The sequence below is a fragment of the Tachypleus tridentatus genome, chromosome 10 (assembly GCF_004210375.1).
Source record: "Tachypleus tridentatus isolate NWPU-2018 chromosome 10, ASM421037v1, whole genome shotgun sequence".
Taxonomy (NCBI): domain Eukaryota; kingdom Metazoa; phylum Arthropoda; class Merostomata; order Xiphosura; family Limulidae; genus Tachypleus; species Tachypleus tridentatus.
The window spans coordinates 52,643,258-52,662,477 of NC_134834.1; the positions used below are offsets into that span (position 1 = coordinate 52,643,258).

The 19,220-nt window shown below is 32.7% G+C and overlaps 1 protein-coding gene across 1 annotated transcript in view; it reads left to right on the plus strand.

Moving 5' to 3' along the window:
* The window catches only part of LOC143229282 (suppressor of lurcher protein 1-like), a 113,093-nt gene that overhangs the window by 43,576 nt on the left and 50,297 nt on the right, over positions 1–19,220 (plus strand). The window lies entirely within an intron of this gene.

Consider the following 19,220-nt stretch of genomic DNA (forward strand, 5'->3'; position numbering starts at 1 on the left):
GCACTTTGAAAACGGAGGAAAACATCGGATTTTTCGCCAAAACGCATGCGTGTCCAATAAATTTGTTTGAGAGATCTGCATATTCTGCAAGTGCAACATGTGCAAAATCCCTATAAAAGTGACGAGTTCTCGGTTTCCATAGCCCAGTGTTAAGCTACCGACACGCAATACAGCTACGCCAAGACTGACTGAAGCACAACGTAACAACGCCATTGGTCTCTTGGAAGCAGGCGAATCTCGATCAGATGTTGCCAGAGCTATGAATGTCCACCCAAGCACCATAACAAGGCTATGGAATCGTCACCAACAACGTGGATCAACTCGTGACCGTCCACGATCTGGCAGACCTCGTGTGACCACGCCCGCACAAGATCGCAACATTCGGTTACGTCACCTTCGGGATAGGACCACCACTGCGACGTCTATTGCCTCAACCATACCAGGGCTGCGTAGGATTTCCGATCAGACCGTACGCAACCGTCTACGAGATGCAGGAATCCGACCTCGATGTCCAGTCAGAGGCGTCATCCTCACCCAGCAACATCGTCAAGCAAGGCTGCAGTGGACTCGGGCACATCGGATATGGCCTCATCGACGATGGAGGCATGTTTTGTTCCAGTGATGTATCACGTTTTATGCTTCCTAGGCAGGTGTACTTCGCCGAGGTGAACGTTTTGCAGCAAACTGTGTACACATTCGAGGGAATCTTACGGCTCAACGATACGTCGACGAGATTCTTAGGCCCCATGTGCAATCCATCATGGTGAACGTCAACGACGTTTTTCAACATGACAACGCCCGTTTTCACACAGCCCGACTCATTACTGTGTTCTTGAGACATCACAACATCAACGTTCTTCCCTGGCCCTCCAGATCACCAGATTTTAACCCCATCGAACATCTCTGGGACGAGTTGGACCGACGTCTGCGACGGCGACAACCTCAACCGCAGACTCTACTTCAGTTTGCAGCAGCTTTGCAGGCTGAGTGGACAGCCATTCCACAGGATATGATTCGTCATCTCATCGCTTCAATGGGCAGGAGATGCCAAGCAGTTATTGATGCTCACGGGGGGCATACTCGTTATTGACGTTGAATGAGGTTAAACTTCACCTAGTGAGCGTGGACCTCGCCTTTGCAGACTTTGGATGTTCAGCAGTGAATGTGCAAAGTTTCACACATGTCATATAGAACTACCCGGAATAAACTTGTTGACAATTTGTCTCATATTTTGCCTTTTGCGTTTCTTTATTTGAAGAGTATATTTACATACTCAAACTGCCCTTTATTATTTGAATAAATACGTTAGCATAGATGCAGAAATAAAGCATGGAAACAAAGCACATTACATTTTATTTCAAAACCGACTTTGGAAATAGCTTTTATAGTTTACGTTGGAGACTAATGTTTAAATGAAGAATAAATCAGACAATTATATTAGCTTAGGCTGTTAATATTTATTCATAAAGTGTGGATTATAAATAAAACTGTTGAAACATGTACAACTTATATTTTTAACTTTAAACATTGTGTACTCCAAGATTACGAAATGTATGTTTTATTGAAAACATTATGAGGCTTTACTCCTTAAAAAAAGCCCAGCATGGCCTGATGGTTAGGGCGGTTGACTCGCAATCTGAGGATCACGGAATCGAATCACCGTCACACTAACATGATCTCTCTCTCACCCGTGAGAGCGTTATAATGTTACGGTCAATCCCATTGACATTGGTAAAAGAGTTGCCCAAGAGTTGAAGATAAGTGGTGATGACTAGCTGCCTTTCCACAAGTCTTATGCTGCTGAATTATGGACGGCTAGCGTAGGTAGCCCTTGTATAGCTTTGGGCGAAATTCAAAACAAACTCTTTAAAAAAATATTTTTTCTTTATCTTTTACATTCTGCGATCACAATAGTTTTGCCAACATGTAGTCATTCATTTCCAAAAGAGTTTTACATTTTACAAGAAGCCAAACTACTGTAACACAGCTGTTCTTCGCCCGAAATATTACCTGTCAGTTTTTGGGGCAGCGATTATTCAAAACTGTAAAGAGTAATTACTTGTCAGTATTCTTTGTATTGAGCATTGAAGACAGTAAGAAATAATTACTTGTCAATATTCTTATTAGTAATTATCCCATACTGAAGAACAGTTACCTGTAAGGCTCATAAGTAGCGAACCTATGTGACTATAAGGAATAACTAAGTATTGATAAAGACAACTAATTACAGCATAGCGTGGTAATAGTATGATAACACCTTAATATCTGTATTGGTGGAAACGATGATATATTAACATACACATATAATCGCATGACAATATAATAAATGATGATTGTTGAAAAATAATATGTTAATGATGCTTGATTACAAAATGATTTATAAATAATATTAGTTGGTAACAAGATTGCTCGCTAAGAACCATAGTTGATTCTATGTTTATGAGTTAATAATTACAGTTAATTATACAAAAAAATTGTTAAAATGCAAATCAGTTGCATTTTTTTAAGGTTCTACACACTAGTTTTTTGCAAAAAAAAGTAAAAATATGTAATACGTCTGATTTATTTTAAGACTGCATAGCCATCTTTAAGGTAACTTAGACAACTGTTTATTTCTAAATAATTTTAATTTCAGTGACCCCTTAAGCGTTGGTGGGATTAATGTCAACTAGTTGATTTCTCTATAGTTTATCTCTTCAAAATTAGGAAAGGCTAACGCAAATAACCTTCGAGTAATGTTGCGCGAAAATTCAGAATAATAACAAACGTTTATACAACCTGTTGTTCAAGTGATCCCTGTTGTCTGCATATTGTATCTGTTTATGAAAACTATAACATACTAATTACGTGCTGTTATTCAGAATTAATAAGTTACTTAAATAACTATAGAACGTTTTCAATCTTAATGGAGAAGGCATTTCCATACTAATTGATTTTTGTTAATTTTATACCAGAAAGACCTTTAGTTTCAGCTTTGTTGTCTCGTGTTCAATTTTATACCAGAAAGACCTTTAGTTTCAGCTTCGTTGTCTCGTGTTTAATTTTATACCAGAAAGACCTTTAGTTTCAGCTTTGTTGTCTCGTGTTCAATTTTATACCAGAAAGACATTTAGTTTCAGCTTCATTGTCTCGTGTTTAATTTCATCATTGACATTTTTCATACGTACAATGGCTAGCCGTCTTGTTTTGTATTTTTCTCTCGGGTAATTATTTTAATAGCTTTGTAATTTTTTATCATCCTGTTTAGTTTTTAATCTATTTGCTGTTGAAATAGATTTTTTGAAATAAAACAACTTCCTACTTGCACAGTTTCTTTGTATATTTTTACAGCATCACAAAGATTAAAGAAATTAACTTAACACTTTAAGTGACAGACTCGAAATCTTAAACTTTCCTGTTTCTTCAACAGGACTTTTGTGTTTCTTTTAAGTTGCAAATGAAGCGAGGAAACGTTCCTTTAGTGTAAGGGAGTTTTCACTGATAATTACTGAAAGTCTAAGAGTTATCTTATTAAAACTGGGTGGGGAATATGACTGATGAGAATATTCTTTAATGAACGACCATTAACATTAAGGTAAACACCAATACATTTCCTTATATCTCACTCGCCCAATAAGATAAAGCTAAATTTTGGCGTTCTTCTAGATTTGTCGTTTGATAAAAACATTCGTGTATATTGATGTTTCATTTTACGAGTTTTAATTATTATTTTAATTATTCTTGCTTTGTATATTTGATACTTCTAAAAACAAAGTGCTAAAGCAAATACGGTTATGTAACTAAGGTTGTTTTGTATTATAATTGATCTCGGATTCATTATGTTACGTTCTATGTTAATTAACAACGGCCCGGCATGGCCAGGTGGGTTAAGGCGTTCGACTTGTAATCTGAGGGTCGCGAGTTCGAATCCCAGTCGCACCAAACATGCTCGCCCCTTTTAGCCGTGGGGGCGCTATAAAGTCACGGTCAATCCCACTATTCGTTGGTAAAAGAGTAGCAGTGTAAGACGAGAGGGAAGGCAGCTAGTCATCACCACCCACCACCAACTCTTAGGCTACTCTTTTATCAACGAATAATGGGATTGACCGTCACATTATAACGCCCCCACGCCCCCCCAAAGCATACCGAGTTATTTTTATAGTAACAAACACCATTCGACTGTTCTCTTTGTAGCTAGTTATGTTATATATAATAAGATAGAGAATAATCATATTATAAACAACAAGTGTTATTTTATAAACAAGGTGTTTAATGGATTATATATAACACAAGAGACGAAAAGTGTATACAAAACAGTAACTGGCATTCGCTCTCTTTATCTTCCTGGGTTAGTTCTAATAAAACAGAAAATACTTATATATTATTTCTTTGTAGTTAAGCACAAAACAAAACAATTGGCTTTCTGTGCTCTGCCAGCGACGGATATCGAAACTTGGATTCTAACGTTATAAGTTCGCAGACATACTACGAACATATATTCAAAACATGTATTACTTATTCTTTTTCTCTGTCTCTAATGCCGAGGTTTATCTGTATTTTACAGATATGTACATTCATAACTGGTTTCATTCATCTTGTAACTTACTGTAGTTGGTTTATTTGAAACATATAAAAAATAATGACATTAAAATAAGCACGATTCTTCTTTTCGTCTAGTAGTTTCCTCACTTGTTTATAAAACAACACAAGCTAATAAAGTTCCATTATTCTTCCGACCCTTAGTTCTTTCTAAAACTAATGACATTCAAACCAAGAATCAGTTTCCTCCCCTTTACGTAGTTTCTTGGATATTTACAAGAAAATAGACAGTAGTTACATTAAAGGAATCGCTATTCTGTTTTTCGTAATTTCTTGTTCTATTTTTATAAAAATATTAAATAATTATATTCAAAGCAAGTACTAAGTTTTTATTCTTTTCTCAGCTTCTTGACTTAATTGTAATACAGTATAGATAATAATAATAACATTCGATCATGAAATACACGCCTACAGCTACCTGGACCTTTATAAGAAAATACGTAACAGTTATGTTTAAAACAATCATAACTATTTTCTCCTCCTCGTAATTTACTAAGATATTTCTATTGTTATACAATTAATTTTATTAAAAATAAGAATTATTATTTTGTCTCTTTCAGCCATTTTGGATTATTAGTAGTACAATAAATGTGCATTATATCCTCACCGAATTTTATTCAATGCAGTGTGGTTTTTTTAGTTATGTGTGTTACATATTAGACTTCATTATATTCAAATAAATGGAATTTCTCTACCATCGCGCTGCTTTTGGATTATTGGTAATACAATACGATAATTATATTTAAATTTCCTCGATTATTTCCTATATAGTTGCAAATAATTATATTTCAATCTGTAATATTTTTTCTTTTCCTTTAACCTTCTAGGTTATTTTGAATAAAAGAAGGAATAATTCTATTCCAAACAGTATATCTTTTTCCTCTCCTTGTGACTTTGTGTTTTGTTTTTAATAAGATAATGTTTAAAGTTGACGAAAGGAGTTACTTTATATAATTTTTTTTATCTTTTAAGGTACTTGTTTATTTAAATGTTTAAATTGACGAAAGGAATTATTTTATATAATATTATTTTTCTCTTTTAAGGTACTTTTTTATTTAATGTAAAGTTACACAATCGAAACCGAACCCAGGATTTGAGCGTTTTATATCCGTCTACTTATTTCTGACTCATCTTGAGATTTCTCTGCTGGTTCAAAGAAACGTATCGTCTTATCTGTGCATGAGACTCCCGTAATATCTAACCATTCCTAACAAAATATAGGAATTGTAATCGAATTTATTTCATCGCAGGAGCTTTTTAATAGAACCTCTCAAAGACAAATTATTTTCGTTCATCAAATATTAACGTTATTTAATCAAGTTTGGAAACATTTTCCAACCAGAGTGCGAATAATTTATTTACTGAAATAAAATATCTCATATATTTATTGTCTTTACAAATATGTTAATGTTTCGACTCGTTTCTTTAATATATTTTGTTAGGAACAAGTACACTTGAATCTCTATAACAGTCACAAATATAATTTAATACAGAATATTGCAAATGTAATACAGCACCAACAAGTCTGTTTCTATAGGAAAACACTGCGCATTTCACCCACTTGCAAGGTTTTTGTAAATTGTATCGTATACATTTGGTAACCTAGAAATTATGAAATAAAATCATACAGTGTTGATAGAGAAAGTTACATAATAGCAAGCTATACATAATGAAATGCCCCCCAGTGGCTCAGCGGTATGTCTGCGGACTTACAATGCTAAAAACCGGGTTTCGATACCCGTGGTAGGCAGAGCACAGATAGCTCATTGTGGAGCTTTGTGCTTAATTCAAAACAACAAGATAATGAAATCAATATATCAGTAAATATCACAATACAACATTGTACTCTAATTGATATAAACATCAACAGTTTATACTCTACTAAAAGAAATACATTAACATATATATGTTAAAACGGCTGGTATGAATTGAGAAAATTCTATATAAAGGAGCAAACAACGTTTCGACCTTTTTCGGTCATCGTCAATTTCACAAAGAAAAAAAAGGTAACTGACCGATAGCTGACCACATGTTTGAAGGGGGTTGTGTAACTAAGTGTAGAAATGTAGAGGGCATACTTAGATGTTTGAATATATTTATTAATATAGGTATAAAGGTGTTCCTTTGTATTGGTTTATTTTGGGCTTGAGTTGTTGTATAAGTAAGGCTTCTTTAATTTTGCGTTTGTTTACGTTTGTTTCTTATTTAGCATTTGGGTGTTTTTTATGGTTATGTTGTGTTTATTTGATTTGCGGTATTCGAAAACACTGACATAATTCACTACAAAAGTGACACAACATATCATATACTGCTATTGGTGATAAATCAGATTGTCAGACACTAAAGACGATTCGTTATATACTACTGAAAGTATTATGTCAAAATGTCAAAATAATAAATGAACAAATCAAATACTATATACCAAAAACCATACACAAACGATATTATATACAAGTTGCTATAATGCAAAATAGACGCATCAGAACCATATACATTACTAAAATAGATATCTACATAACTCATACACTGCCTTAAAATCTGTATGACATATATTTACATAACTTGTGCACTGCCTACGATTATATATATAGAGTATTCAAAGACATACATTTATATTTTTGAACAACATTTCTCTAACTCGTCACTTTTCGGCAGTATTTGTTTTAACATGTTAAAATCCAGTCCTGACAAATGGATTATAATGCTTCAATGTCTTCCTTCAACAAAAGAAGTACGCTTAAGGCACAACTTAATAATATTATGCCAAACTAATTCTGTTTTCTAAACTTTCTTCTTCAAAGACTCTTCAATCATCTAGTGTCTTACTTCTTACTTGAACCAAAATGTCGAGTTTTGTTTTCAACAATGAACAAATATGAACATATATACTCTCTTATTTGATTTCAAATCAGTTGGTTTGTAAGTTTTTAATATAATCCTTGACGACTCATCAGAAATCTTATATAGAAATTAAAGTTTACAATGAAAACCAAACAGAGATATGAGAGCATGTGTATTTTTGTGCGTTTACGAATTTTCCGATGTGAATTGAAGTGGAAACGAAATAAAGGCGTAAATATTGTTTTTATAGTTTTACTGATTTCAGTTTACAGTGACAACAGAATACAAAAGTGTAAATAATACTTTATCGTTTACATTTCTTTAGAATTGATTCTACAATAAAAACAAAAAAGAAAGAAATACAAATGTGTTTTGTTTGTTTGTTTATTGTTCTCAGAGTTTCAAACTGCAAAGATAAATGAATGGGATAATTTAACTGCGTCTTTATGTGTTTATAGTTTTGTGAATGCAAGCTTGCAATGATAAGTAAACAGAATTATGTGTAAATGTAGCTCTTCGTGTTTCAGTCTACAAAAGTGACTAAATAAAGATATTTAATTATAATTTTGTTTATATTTATAGAGTACTCTGAATCCCCATTTGCATTGCTAACTGAGTATTATTTTCTCGCTGTAGCTTAGTTTGTCTCTACATTTTGTTTAATCGTGATGATTTAAGAATGGAAATAGAGATGTGAGGTAACGAAAAAATTAAAATATTTCACAAGAGTAAGAGATATAACTAGCTATCGCGAAACATGCTCCCGACTTATAAAAATTCATTAAATTATCAACATTTAATTAGAGCAAGTTAACCCCGTAGATAAAAGAAAACAACTGACCCTTTAAATAAACTAGCTACTTTAATTTACCGGTCTCACAGGAATTATGCAAACACATAAACGAGAACGTATAGTGATTAGAAGTCACTGATTTATCCGTTGAATTACTTTATTATTATCGTTGTTTTCGGCTGTAATACCAACTAAAAGCAAATAATTCAGTGTTGAAATAAAATTTTATTGTAAAATAATGTATTTCTCTAAACACTGACGAGGTTTGTCCTATAGAAACAGATCTATTAAAAACGTCGTATTATATATATATGTGATTACTGTACATTTGTTTTGATAAAATGTCGAACATGGTTCATTTTTATAAACTTGTTATTTTGTATCTAGGCGTGAACTTAGCTTCGAACTTGTTAGACCCGAGTTTCTTTTTTGTTGTTGTTGGACAGCTCTTATTTGGCTTATTATTGTTATCACAATTTTGAAAATAAGTAAGTTATTAAGTGTACATTGTTTATCCAAAAACAAGTGAAAACCCTTATCAAACACTTATCGTGAATTTCTCCCAAGTTACTGATCGACATGAGCGAAAACATTACCCAGTCAGTTACTATAAGATTGATCTACCTAACTGATATGAATAAAAATGAATATCTTACGAAGTATTTAATGCGAAATTTACAACCAACTATCTTATAGTGATGATATAATTTGTTTGTTTGAAGTTAAACACAAAGGTACACAATGGGCTCTTTGTGCTCTGCCCACCACAGGTATCGAAACTCAGTTTTAAGCATTGTAAGTTCGCAAACGTATCACTGTGCGACTGAGGGATGATATAATATGACACATGGTTGTTTATAATTGGATATTAAAATATGTAATTTCATGAAAGCGCATGGATAGTGGTCATATATTTATCATAATTTATCAGAAGTAAATAATTTATGAGCTCGGACTAAAAAATAATAATACATACTGATTATACGGGAAAAAGTATTCTAATTTCTGATGATTAAAAGCTAGATTTAGATAAAAAATCACTATAGACTTTCTCGACATTTCAACTGAATTTCGCCCTCTGCAGCTGAAAATTCGAGAATGTCTCTTGAAGTGGCGCTTAATCTACCAACTTTAATTTCTATCTTCTACTCAAATTATAAGTTTATAAATTAAATTTTCTTATGCTTATTTTCACTCTAAACATTTGCTAAGGAATGAGATATTTCAATAATTAGTTTGTTTCAGTCCCGATTTAATGGTTAAAACACAATTATTGACGAATTTGACACAATTCTTTATAAGCTCTTCTGCCTGCTCAATTTTTCTGACAAATTGTCAGAATCCATACTAGTTTTTAGTACTTTCTTTGAAAAATCGAAAGTTACTTTATATCAAATTCGACAGAACATCAAAAAGAAAAAAATCGAACACATAGGCAGGTGTAGTTTCTACCATATACTTTGAGTACAAGCCTTATATGTTACTTAACTCTCCTTAGAAACTGCGGTATATCAGATAGTGCGACGGGTTCTTTCAAGCTAGAATGTCTTGTTTCTGTTCGAAGTTATACGCATTTACCGTTTTCAAAGTTAATAGTTATTTCATTTTGCTATACTTAGTCTTTCAAATCCACAATCAACTATCTTATAATGATGTGATGGCATAATATATTTGTTTGAAGTTAAAAACAAAGAATTATATGTAAAACTTTACGACATATATGCCAATAATATGCTCAAAAGGTCGCTGAGGTTTTCGGTTTCATAATTCAAAAATTTATAAACTAGCAACTACTTTGTCACTACTTACCTACCTAATCACGTTTGTCGCTACATGATTTCTATATCTTACTTGACCAGTCTGTAGATATACGGTTTTGTTATTTCAATACAAATTCATGTATATACATATCTATTAAGTGTATATATACAAGTATAATTTCAATGTTAAACGTATCATATATATATAAACACCTTTTCAATCCAATTAAACTGAAACAATGGAGCTATATATCGATGGATAAACACGTTTTACAGGTTAAATATATATTATATATCGGTATAACATAGGAGTAAACAAATAAAAAATATTAAAACTTAAATGATTTTTTTTTATTTCATGCAAAACTACATGAGGGTTATCTGCACTAGCCGTCCCTAATTTAGCAGTGTAAGCCAAGAGGGAAAACAGTTAATTATCACTACCACCGGAAACTCTTAGACTACTCTTTTACTAAAGGATAGTGGGATTGACCGTTAGATTATAACACCCCTAAGGCTGAAAGGGGAAAGCATGTTTGGTGTGACTGGGATTCAAACCCGCGATCCTCAGATTATGAGTTGAATGCCCTGACCACTTGGCAATGCCGGGCTCGAAATTGAAGGGATACAACTATAAGCCGGTGCAATCTTACGACTTGTCTGATGTTTTCTTTCTTTGTTTTTTCATTTCGCGCAAAACTACACGAGCGCTATTTGCGCTAGTCGTCCCTAATTTTGCAGTGTAAGACCAGAGGGAAGGTAGCTAGTCATCATTACCCACCGACAACTCTGGGCTACTCTTTCACCAACGAATAGAGGGATTGACCGAAACATTATAACGCCCCACGGCTAAAACAGTGAGTATGTTTGGTTCGACGGGGATTCGAACCCGCGTCCCTCGGATAACGAGTCGAACGCCTTAACCCTCCTGGCCATGCCGGGCCCTTGTCTAAAGTAGAAACCACATGTTACTGATCGTCTTACTCAGACCTGTACCAAATTAGTTATTGTTTTGGGAAATATCTGAAACTTTTTGTGCTTTTTCGAGGCCGCCTAGTACGAACTTGCAAATCTATAAACCGGGTTTCGATACCCATAGTTGACAGAAGCCAGATAGCTCATTGTGTAGCTTTGTGTTTAACTTCAATCAAACAAACAAAACTCATAATTTTTAATACTCTTGTTCATATAGAATAGGCGACTGATATGGGTATTAAAATAACTTTTATTTTAAAACACAAGTAACAATGTTTGATCTTTTATCTTACTATACTAATATTGATCTAAGGAGGTCAAACCTTTGTTACTTATTTTGAGTTATTAATGCATGTGTTTTTCTTATACCAAAGCCACATCTGGCTATCTGTTCTATCCACTGAGGGGGATTGAGCTCCTGATTTTAGCGTTGTAAATTTTTAGACTTCCCGATGTCTCAGCGGGGTACATGTTTTTAATACCAATATCAATTGTTCCTACTATATATATATATATACTTCTAGCTTGTTCATCACATCACGGACTTTAAATTAATATAACTTGTGAATGGTAATGAAATTTAATTTCTAGTTTAAAGTTTGTTTGGAATTAAACATAACGTTACACAATAGGCTATCCGCATTCAATTCGCCACGGGTATCGAAACCCGATTTTAGCGGTGTGAATCCGCAGACACACCGCTGTGTCATGGAGGGGCGCTCAAGTTATGAAAGAATAAAACTAATTAGGTCTGAAAAACAATGATGAATATTGCTTCTAATCAGTCGTTGTAACTAAGAGCCAGCTACGCCTAAATCTAAACTAGCTGTTTATCTTGTATATTATATGGTATCGTTCAGGTAAAACATATCACCTATTTGCTACGGTTTAACCTAAATGATCTTTAACTACAATACACCCTATTTTCATTATAAATAACTTTGTATATATAATAAATTATAAATAATACCTCTTAGTGGTCGTACTTCATTGAATCATAGAGTGAGCATCCTCTCCTTACAATTGTGATATTTCTCTTTATTCTTTAAATAAGTCAATGAAAAGCTCTTTCTTAAAGTATTTTTGTACAATATCTAACGGGGAATAACGGCAGTAACAGCTCTGTAAACATAAATGTCTTGTTAAAAAAAGTCAACAGTCATCGATAACTGCCTACCAGCAAATGTTACGATGCAGGTTAATTGTAGGTAAGCAATATGATAAATACATTTGACCTGTAATATTTCTCCCTATTAATGGCATTGTATTATTAATTTAACACTTTTGAAAGAAAACAAATACTGAAAATAAGATATTCAGTCTGTGATGGATTTACTAATATATATTTATTTTAATATTGGTGTTTGCTATAGTTTAACATATATTTAGAAATGTATGTACCTTTATTGTTAAATGTGTATTGCGAAAGTTGTAGAAAATTCTAAAGTGTAAGAATCAACAATGTATTATGTGTGTGAGTAAAATATTGTTGCCAAATGAACATTTTTAGAGCCTCGCCTTAAAGTTTATAAATTTCAACACGTGGAGAGGCAACAGTATTGTTCGTCTGCTATAGTTAGTATACTATGTAACTCAAAAGCTATAATTGTGATAAATGCTTATTACCTGGGAAAATAAGAATATTTGACCAGGAATGTTTGTTATTTCGAACATTATAAGCTGTTGAACTTTAGCGAATTAACTTCAGACGTCAGTATTTCAACGAAGTTATTATATAACTTCAGCTGCGAAAAATTCTCGCTTGATCAGCGAAGAGTTAACTAGTTCCCCGTTAAGTGAAGTGTACCCATATCAACACAGAATTAACTTGCTTATTGTGAACTGTCGATAAAATATTCAGTTACAGGCTAAACATAAAATTCGGTATTTTTTGCAAGTTTGTAAAACTCGTGTGTATAAATCATTATTTGTAATAATCGCTATTATAAGTTGTATTGTTGTTTGTATATTAAAATATATTTGTGTTAAGAAATATTTTTTTATCAATCTGGTTAGCAAATACCATTAATTTAATACATATTGACATTCGATTAACTTTCGAATTCAAATTCAACTTTCCAGTTATTTGATATCTTAATACCTAGTGTAGGTAACATAATAAATCGGAGACTTGTTTGAGATAAATTATAATACGTGTGCATGCTCCGACCTTGCAAAAAGTGCCTTCAACATGCTATTATGCATTTGACGGCGGATATATCGACTTTTTATGTTATCCTGCCTCGCTGATCTTGTAACACATAGTGCTAAAGTAGAGAAAAATACCGGATGCAATGTACAGAAATACTGTAGATATACATTTAGGAAGTTGTACAAATGCAACTAGCAAACTTTAAAATAAACAAAAGTGTTCATATTTTACTTGAATATCACCTTACACTCCGAGAAAAACCATGGAATTTACATTTCACATATGTATCTTCTATACAGGAACTTCAGAAATGTATCTTATATTTTATGTACAAAAGTTTGGTTTGGTATGAATTTCGCGCAAAGCTACACGAGGACTATCTGACAGATGCTAGCCGTCCCTAACTTAGCAGTGTAAGACTAAACGGAAGGCAGATAGTCATCACCACTCACCGCCAAATCTTGGGCTATTCTTTTACCAACTAACAGTGGGATTGACAGTCAAATTATAATGACCCCACGGCTGAAAGAGCTAGCGTGTTTGGTGTGACCCGTGACTCTCAGATAACGAGTCGAGTGCCTTTTCCACCTGGCCATGCTGCACCATGTACAAAAGACCTGCAATTTTGACTAATAGTGTATAACATTTCGTGAAAGTACTCCTCGTGAATTTGGAATAACAATCAGCAATACTTCTCTGTCGTTCGTTCTCTATCCTCTCACAACGACGGTAATCAAATAATTTGGTCTGTAATGTGACTGCTGTTCATACTGAAGTAAAGTAGACTGTGAAAATGTCTTCACATTTTAAGATCTACTGAATGTGTTAGATAATGTTAGAACTTATCTTTATCAATGCCATTGCAAAATAATGTTAATATTTTAAAAATAAAATATCCACAATTTATTATGATGGTTTGTGATTAGGCACAATTCTACACATCAAAACCTGGTTTATAGCATTTTAAGTCTGCAGGCATAACGCTATGCCGCTGGGGGAGCGTTTATTTTGATACAGTGCTTCACCATATCTTCAACTAAATGCTTTTACTCGTTGTTTAAACGGATACTTGACTTCAAAATAATATAATTTCAGATATACTCTCGGTGTCCAGTTTTAAGATAAATGGTCCGCCATGTTCAGGGTGTCAGACCTGCAATCTGAGGGTCGCGGGATCGAATGGAAATTCCATCAAGCATGCTCGTCCTTTCAGTCAAGGGGCGTTATGATATTACAGACAATCCCACTATTCGTTGGTTAAAAAAGTAATTCAAGAGTTGGCACTGGGTTGTAATGACTAACTGCCTCCTTTCTAGTCTTTTACTGCTAACTTAAGGATGGCTAGCGCATATAGTCCTCGTGAACCTTGGCACGAAATTCAAACAAACTTAAGATAAATCTTTGTATTTTTAATAACTGGTGGAATTGAAGATTTTCTCTTGTGGCATTGTAACTATAACTGTTTAGAATTACAGTTCATATGTTCAATGAACAAGAAGGTACAGGTATTGAATAAAATCAACGAAACTCTCATCTATCTAACTTCCAGTTTTGTGTCTCTTAGAGGGAAATATATAGTCACATAGTAATTAAATCGTACACTAAATTCAACTTTTTTTCTGCATATGGTTAGTATATTATTGCTTCTTCACAAAAATATTATTATAAAACTGTCAATCTAAAGTGATATACCAGTTTTTGAAAGAAGCATGATTGTATGTGAACGTCTTATTGGGTTATGAGTGACAAAAATTTTAAATAATGGATATATCCCGAGTATTGAAAGTGATGTAGAAATATATATTAAAAAACACAGAAAAGCGTAATAGTAATCGAAAAACTAAATTGACAGATCGTGACAAACAAGCATTAATACAAATAGTGAGACGAAAACAATAGAAGCGTGCCTAGAACGTCATCCTAAAACAACCAATCTCTGTCAGAACAACTCGAAGGAAAATGTACAAAATGGGTTACTATGACAGGTGTGTCATTCAGAAACGTCCACTAACATCAACAGAATGTAAAAGTTCGAGTAAAATGGTGTGAAAATATAAACATTACACTGAATATCAATAAGAAATGTTATTTGAACACATGAATGATATTTTTTACGCTTTTAGTTCAATAGACGTATCCATGCGTGGTGAAACTAAATGAAACTTGAACATCTTGTGCTACCAGTTAAACGTTGTAGAAATTATCTAATTGTATGGAGTATGGACTTTGTTAGAGTAGTTTAGTTTCTTTAATCTCTCCAATAAGTGACATTATATAAAACCATTATTCAACTCTTATCTTAGACCAGATTCACTTTATTATGAACATTTCATTTTCATTAACTACTAAAACTATTAATTACTGGTTCACAACAAAGAGACTATCAACTTAATCTCAGTTACCAGATCTAAAGGTTATCGAACATCTATGAACCAGTCCTTCAAGTCATGCTTTGATGCAGATTTTCCACAACAGTCTTTTCTTCGATAGTTAGAAGAAACTTTAAACGACAAACTGGTAAATACTGTCATTTTCTGAACCATAATATTTTCATTAATTTCAAGTCATCATTGGTGTTGTGCTATTTGTTTGTGAAGGTTCATTAACAGATGATTCCATCGTTTTGTCCAGTGGTAGTGAATTCGAATCTCATTCAGTATTATATTTCGTTTAGACTGTTACAAATTCTTTAATTCTAATTAATTCTTTGAAAACAACTTTTTGATTACCCCTGAAACACTTTACATTAAGATATGAGTCATGTTGTTTCATTCTATTGTAAAATCTATATATGGTTTAAACAACTAATCGTTATAGTGTTTCTCTGGGTATACTTCGCCCCTAAGTAGATACGGCTTCAACAAGACTATTCTCAGAACTTTAGAAGTCTGTTATTTTGTGCTGGCACTAAAATTGCTAAGCTTTACAAAAGAATATCTCATCCTCGTGTAGGTTATAATGTATTTTTCCATGCTGTATTTCGTATTAAAAAATAAGCTTTAGTTACTGTCTTTGCAGCATAAGTGCCTTTACGAACATAATATTATTATCTTTCACTTTATGTAGTCTCACTATGCACGTTTTTTCGCTTACGCGTATCAAATGTATGTTATTCCGTCTGTGTTTGTAAAACGTTAAACTTCTTTTGTACATGAAAGGAAACAAAAACTAAATTGTATCGTTAATGTCTAACTGAAAATGTATACGAAACATGATCCTACACTTCCCTACACATATTCACCAGTTACTGAATCAACCTTACTATTGATGGTTCTTTATAGTTGGATAAAGAAAGAGACTCAAGCTACAAGATCATTGTTTAAACTGAATGTTGAGTTACATTTCTATAATTATATTGAATAATTTTTACTTGTCTTGTTTATATTGAAACATTTAGTTCTTATAAGTTAGTTACCCGAACGAGATAGAAAAGATATGTTTACGTAACTGAAATATTTAATGTATTTTGTTTTACGTTAGTCGTAGTAAGCAATTGAGTGTTTTTATTGAAAAGAACCAGTTATATTTATTTGATGTTTCATGATAAATAGTTCACACTTCTTTCACTATTACTATAAACGTAAGTTAACTGCAGATACTTTTACCCCAAATTTTCCTTTATTTATTTATTTCACATATATTTAACGTATTTAATCAATTCTTTATTAATTAAAACCATGATTAAAATCATTTTATGAATATTAATGATAAAGATCTAGCTTATAATTACGCTACGTAACAATTTTTTTACTTTTTCTTGTTCCTGGTCAGAAACTGTTATTTCCCAATCGCTTATGTCTAAAGTAAGTGGAAAAGACCTATTTTTTCTTCAAACTTTGCTTTTGTGACCTAGGTAATGAAATTTTCAAAGTTACCCATTTTTCAGAACATTCCAGGTAGATTCAGTGCTGAGTAACTGATAGACAATTTCCAAGAATTTTATAAAATGTTGTAGAACTTACGAGACTTTTCAAGAACCTCTTAGAATTTTGTAGAACTTTCCATAGTAATATATATATACAGGGGCTCACCACTCACCACTTCAGTTTAGTTCTAGCTCCCCAAGTGAATCCATAGATTAATCTGATTTTATCAGAGATGGCATCAAGAAGCTGCAAGCATTCTCCAGACGCATTCTGCTATGTGGCCAATATATCAAGACAAATAGAAACAAAAAACAAAAAACACGTTGTGTAAAGTGACTCTAAAATAATTAATACGTAACTTTAAGATGAAGCAGAAACGAATATGTGGAGAGTTGCTCAGTTCTGGTGTGCTCTCCATGATGTTGCTTATTATGACGTTTGGAAAAATACCTTCTTTTTTCGTGAGGCTGCTGCACTGTCCGAAAGTTGTGTCTTTTAGGGGTAATGCAACTATCTAACAAAACAGCATTTGATTAAAACGTTGTAAGACGTATATATTATTTCAATTTATGTTTTACCACAATTTTATAACTTATTGTTCTCACCAACACGTATTATTTTTACATTTTTCTTTAACAAACTCACAGTTACCATCTAATGTGACTGAGCTTCAATTTTTCACCTGTGAAATTACCTCCATTAATTACCAAGTTAATTTTTAGTTCAGGTAGATCTATATACGTGTATTTCTTTAATTGGAAGTTTAATACTGATGGCTGTATAGATCTAGAATTGTAGATGGCATATAAGAAGGTTAAAAAAAATAGAGAATATATCAAAAGGAAGGATAGCGTAAAATATACGCAGCATATCCAAACCTTGGATGAAATATAATAAAATGTAGTTTCTTTTTTTATCGTGAAAATAATAGTAATAAATTGCAACCGCAATAAAAACATCCAATACTGGGTCATAATTCATAAGGTGGGTCATTATGTTCTGTGCTCTGGTTTGTTTATGGTACTAGCGGATGTAGGATCCAAATTGCATTGCTAATATTCGTCTATCCAGTTTAATCTCAACTTCGCCGGCTTCACATGCTTAAGAAAAAAATGGAATAGATGTGGTGTTCTAGCCTACAACGTCCCACGTTTTTACCACATTTCACTTTCTGCAGCCAGATGTCCGAAGGTGGTTGCTCGTAAAAACATAAAGTAGAACAATATTAAAGAGAAATAAATAATATAATAGAAGACTGCAATGAGTGAGACAACATAGTTGTTCTTGAAGTTAGCATTCCGACTACCAATATGATGTTTGGACATAATTGCTTCGTTGATAAGGTATTACTATGCTAAGCCTAACCAAAATTATTATTGTGGTATTCATGTATGTTGCTCTATATATTTTAATAGTTCAATAGTTTTCTTCATTATTGCCACAAATGTTGTTAGTGTTGCGTCATGTGTCCTTCGCTTAGTTCTTTTCATCCAGAATTATTTTCATTACATTCAGATATATTTACAGTTTTGTTAGTCTAAATAATCCAGAGAGAAGTAATTATATTAGTAGCATTTATCCTACAAATCTACAGATTTTCTATATATACCTTTGCGCTGAAACAAGAACAACACACACATATATATATTTATACTTTGTTTTATTTAATATGAGTAGTGTACTTTGCTCTCGAAAACAAATAATAAACTATTTTTTTTTTTTTCTGTTCTTATGTAGCTACTGGGCTTTTATGATGTAGGAGAGAGTCTTAGAGTGAAATTAAAACTACTAGAAACAATAACGAAAAATAAAAAATGCTTCAAGAATTTCAACTTTCTTATCCAACTTTTTGCATGAAGTGAAACAGAAGAAAAAAAAAAAAAGACACTGAGTATTAAAAGATATTGACATGATGTTGCTACAGTATATTTGTTTCCAGAGTTATTTTGTGTAAGGTAACAATCCCTCACTGTTAACGTTAAAATCGTGACTACTGGATATGTATATTTCTATGGTTCCTTATATATATATAGCAATGTTATACTTTAATAAAAGTTGAGATGGTAATAATATTTCTTCTACCTAATTATGACGATACCATTGTGAAAAGGCAGTAAATACAGAGGGCAAGAATGGTTAAATGTTAAAGAAAGTTAAGATAAAATACAAAATATAGAGTATAAATATTATGAACAAATATATATAAAGAAAAATATTTTACTCCAGCAATAGGTTTTATCAGAAATCTTCATTTT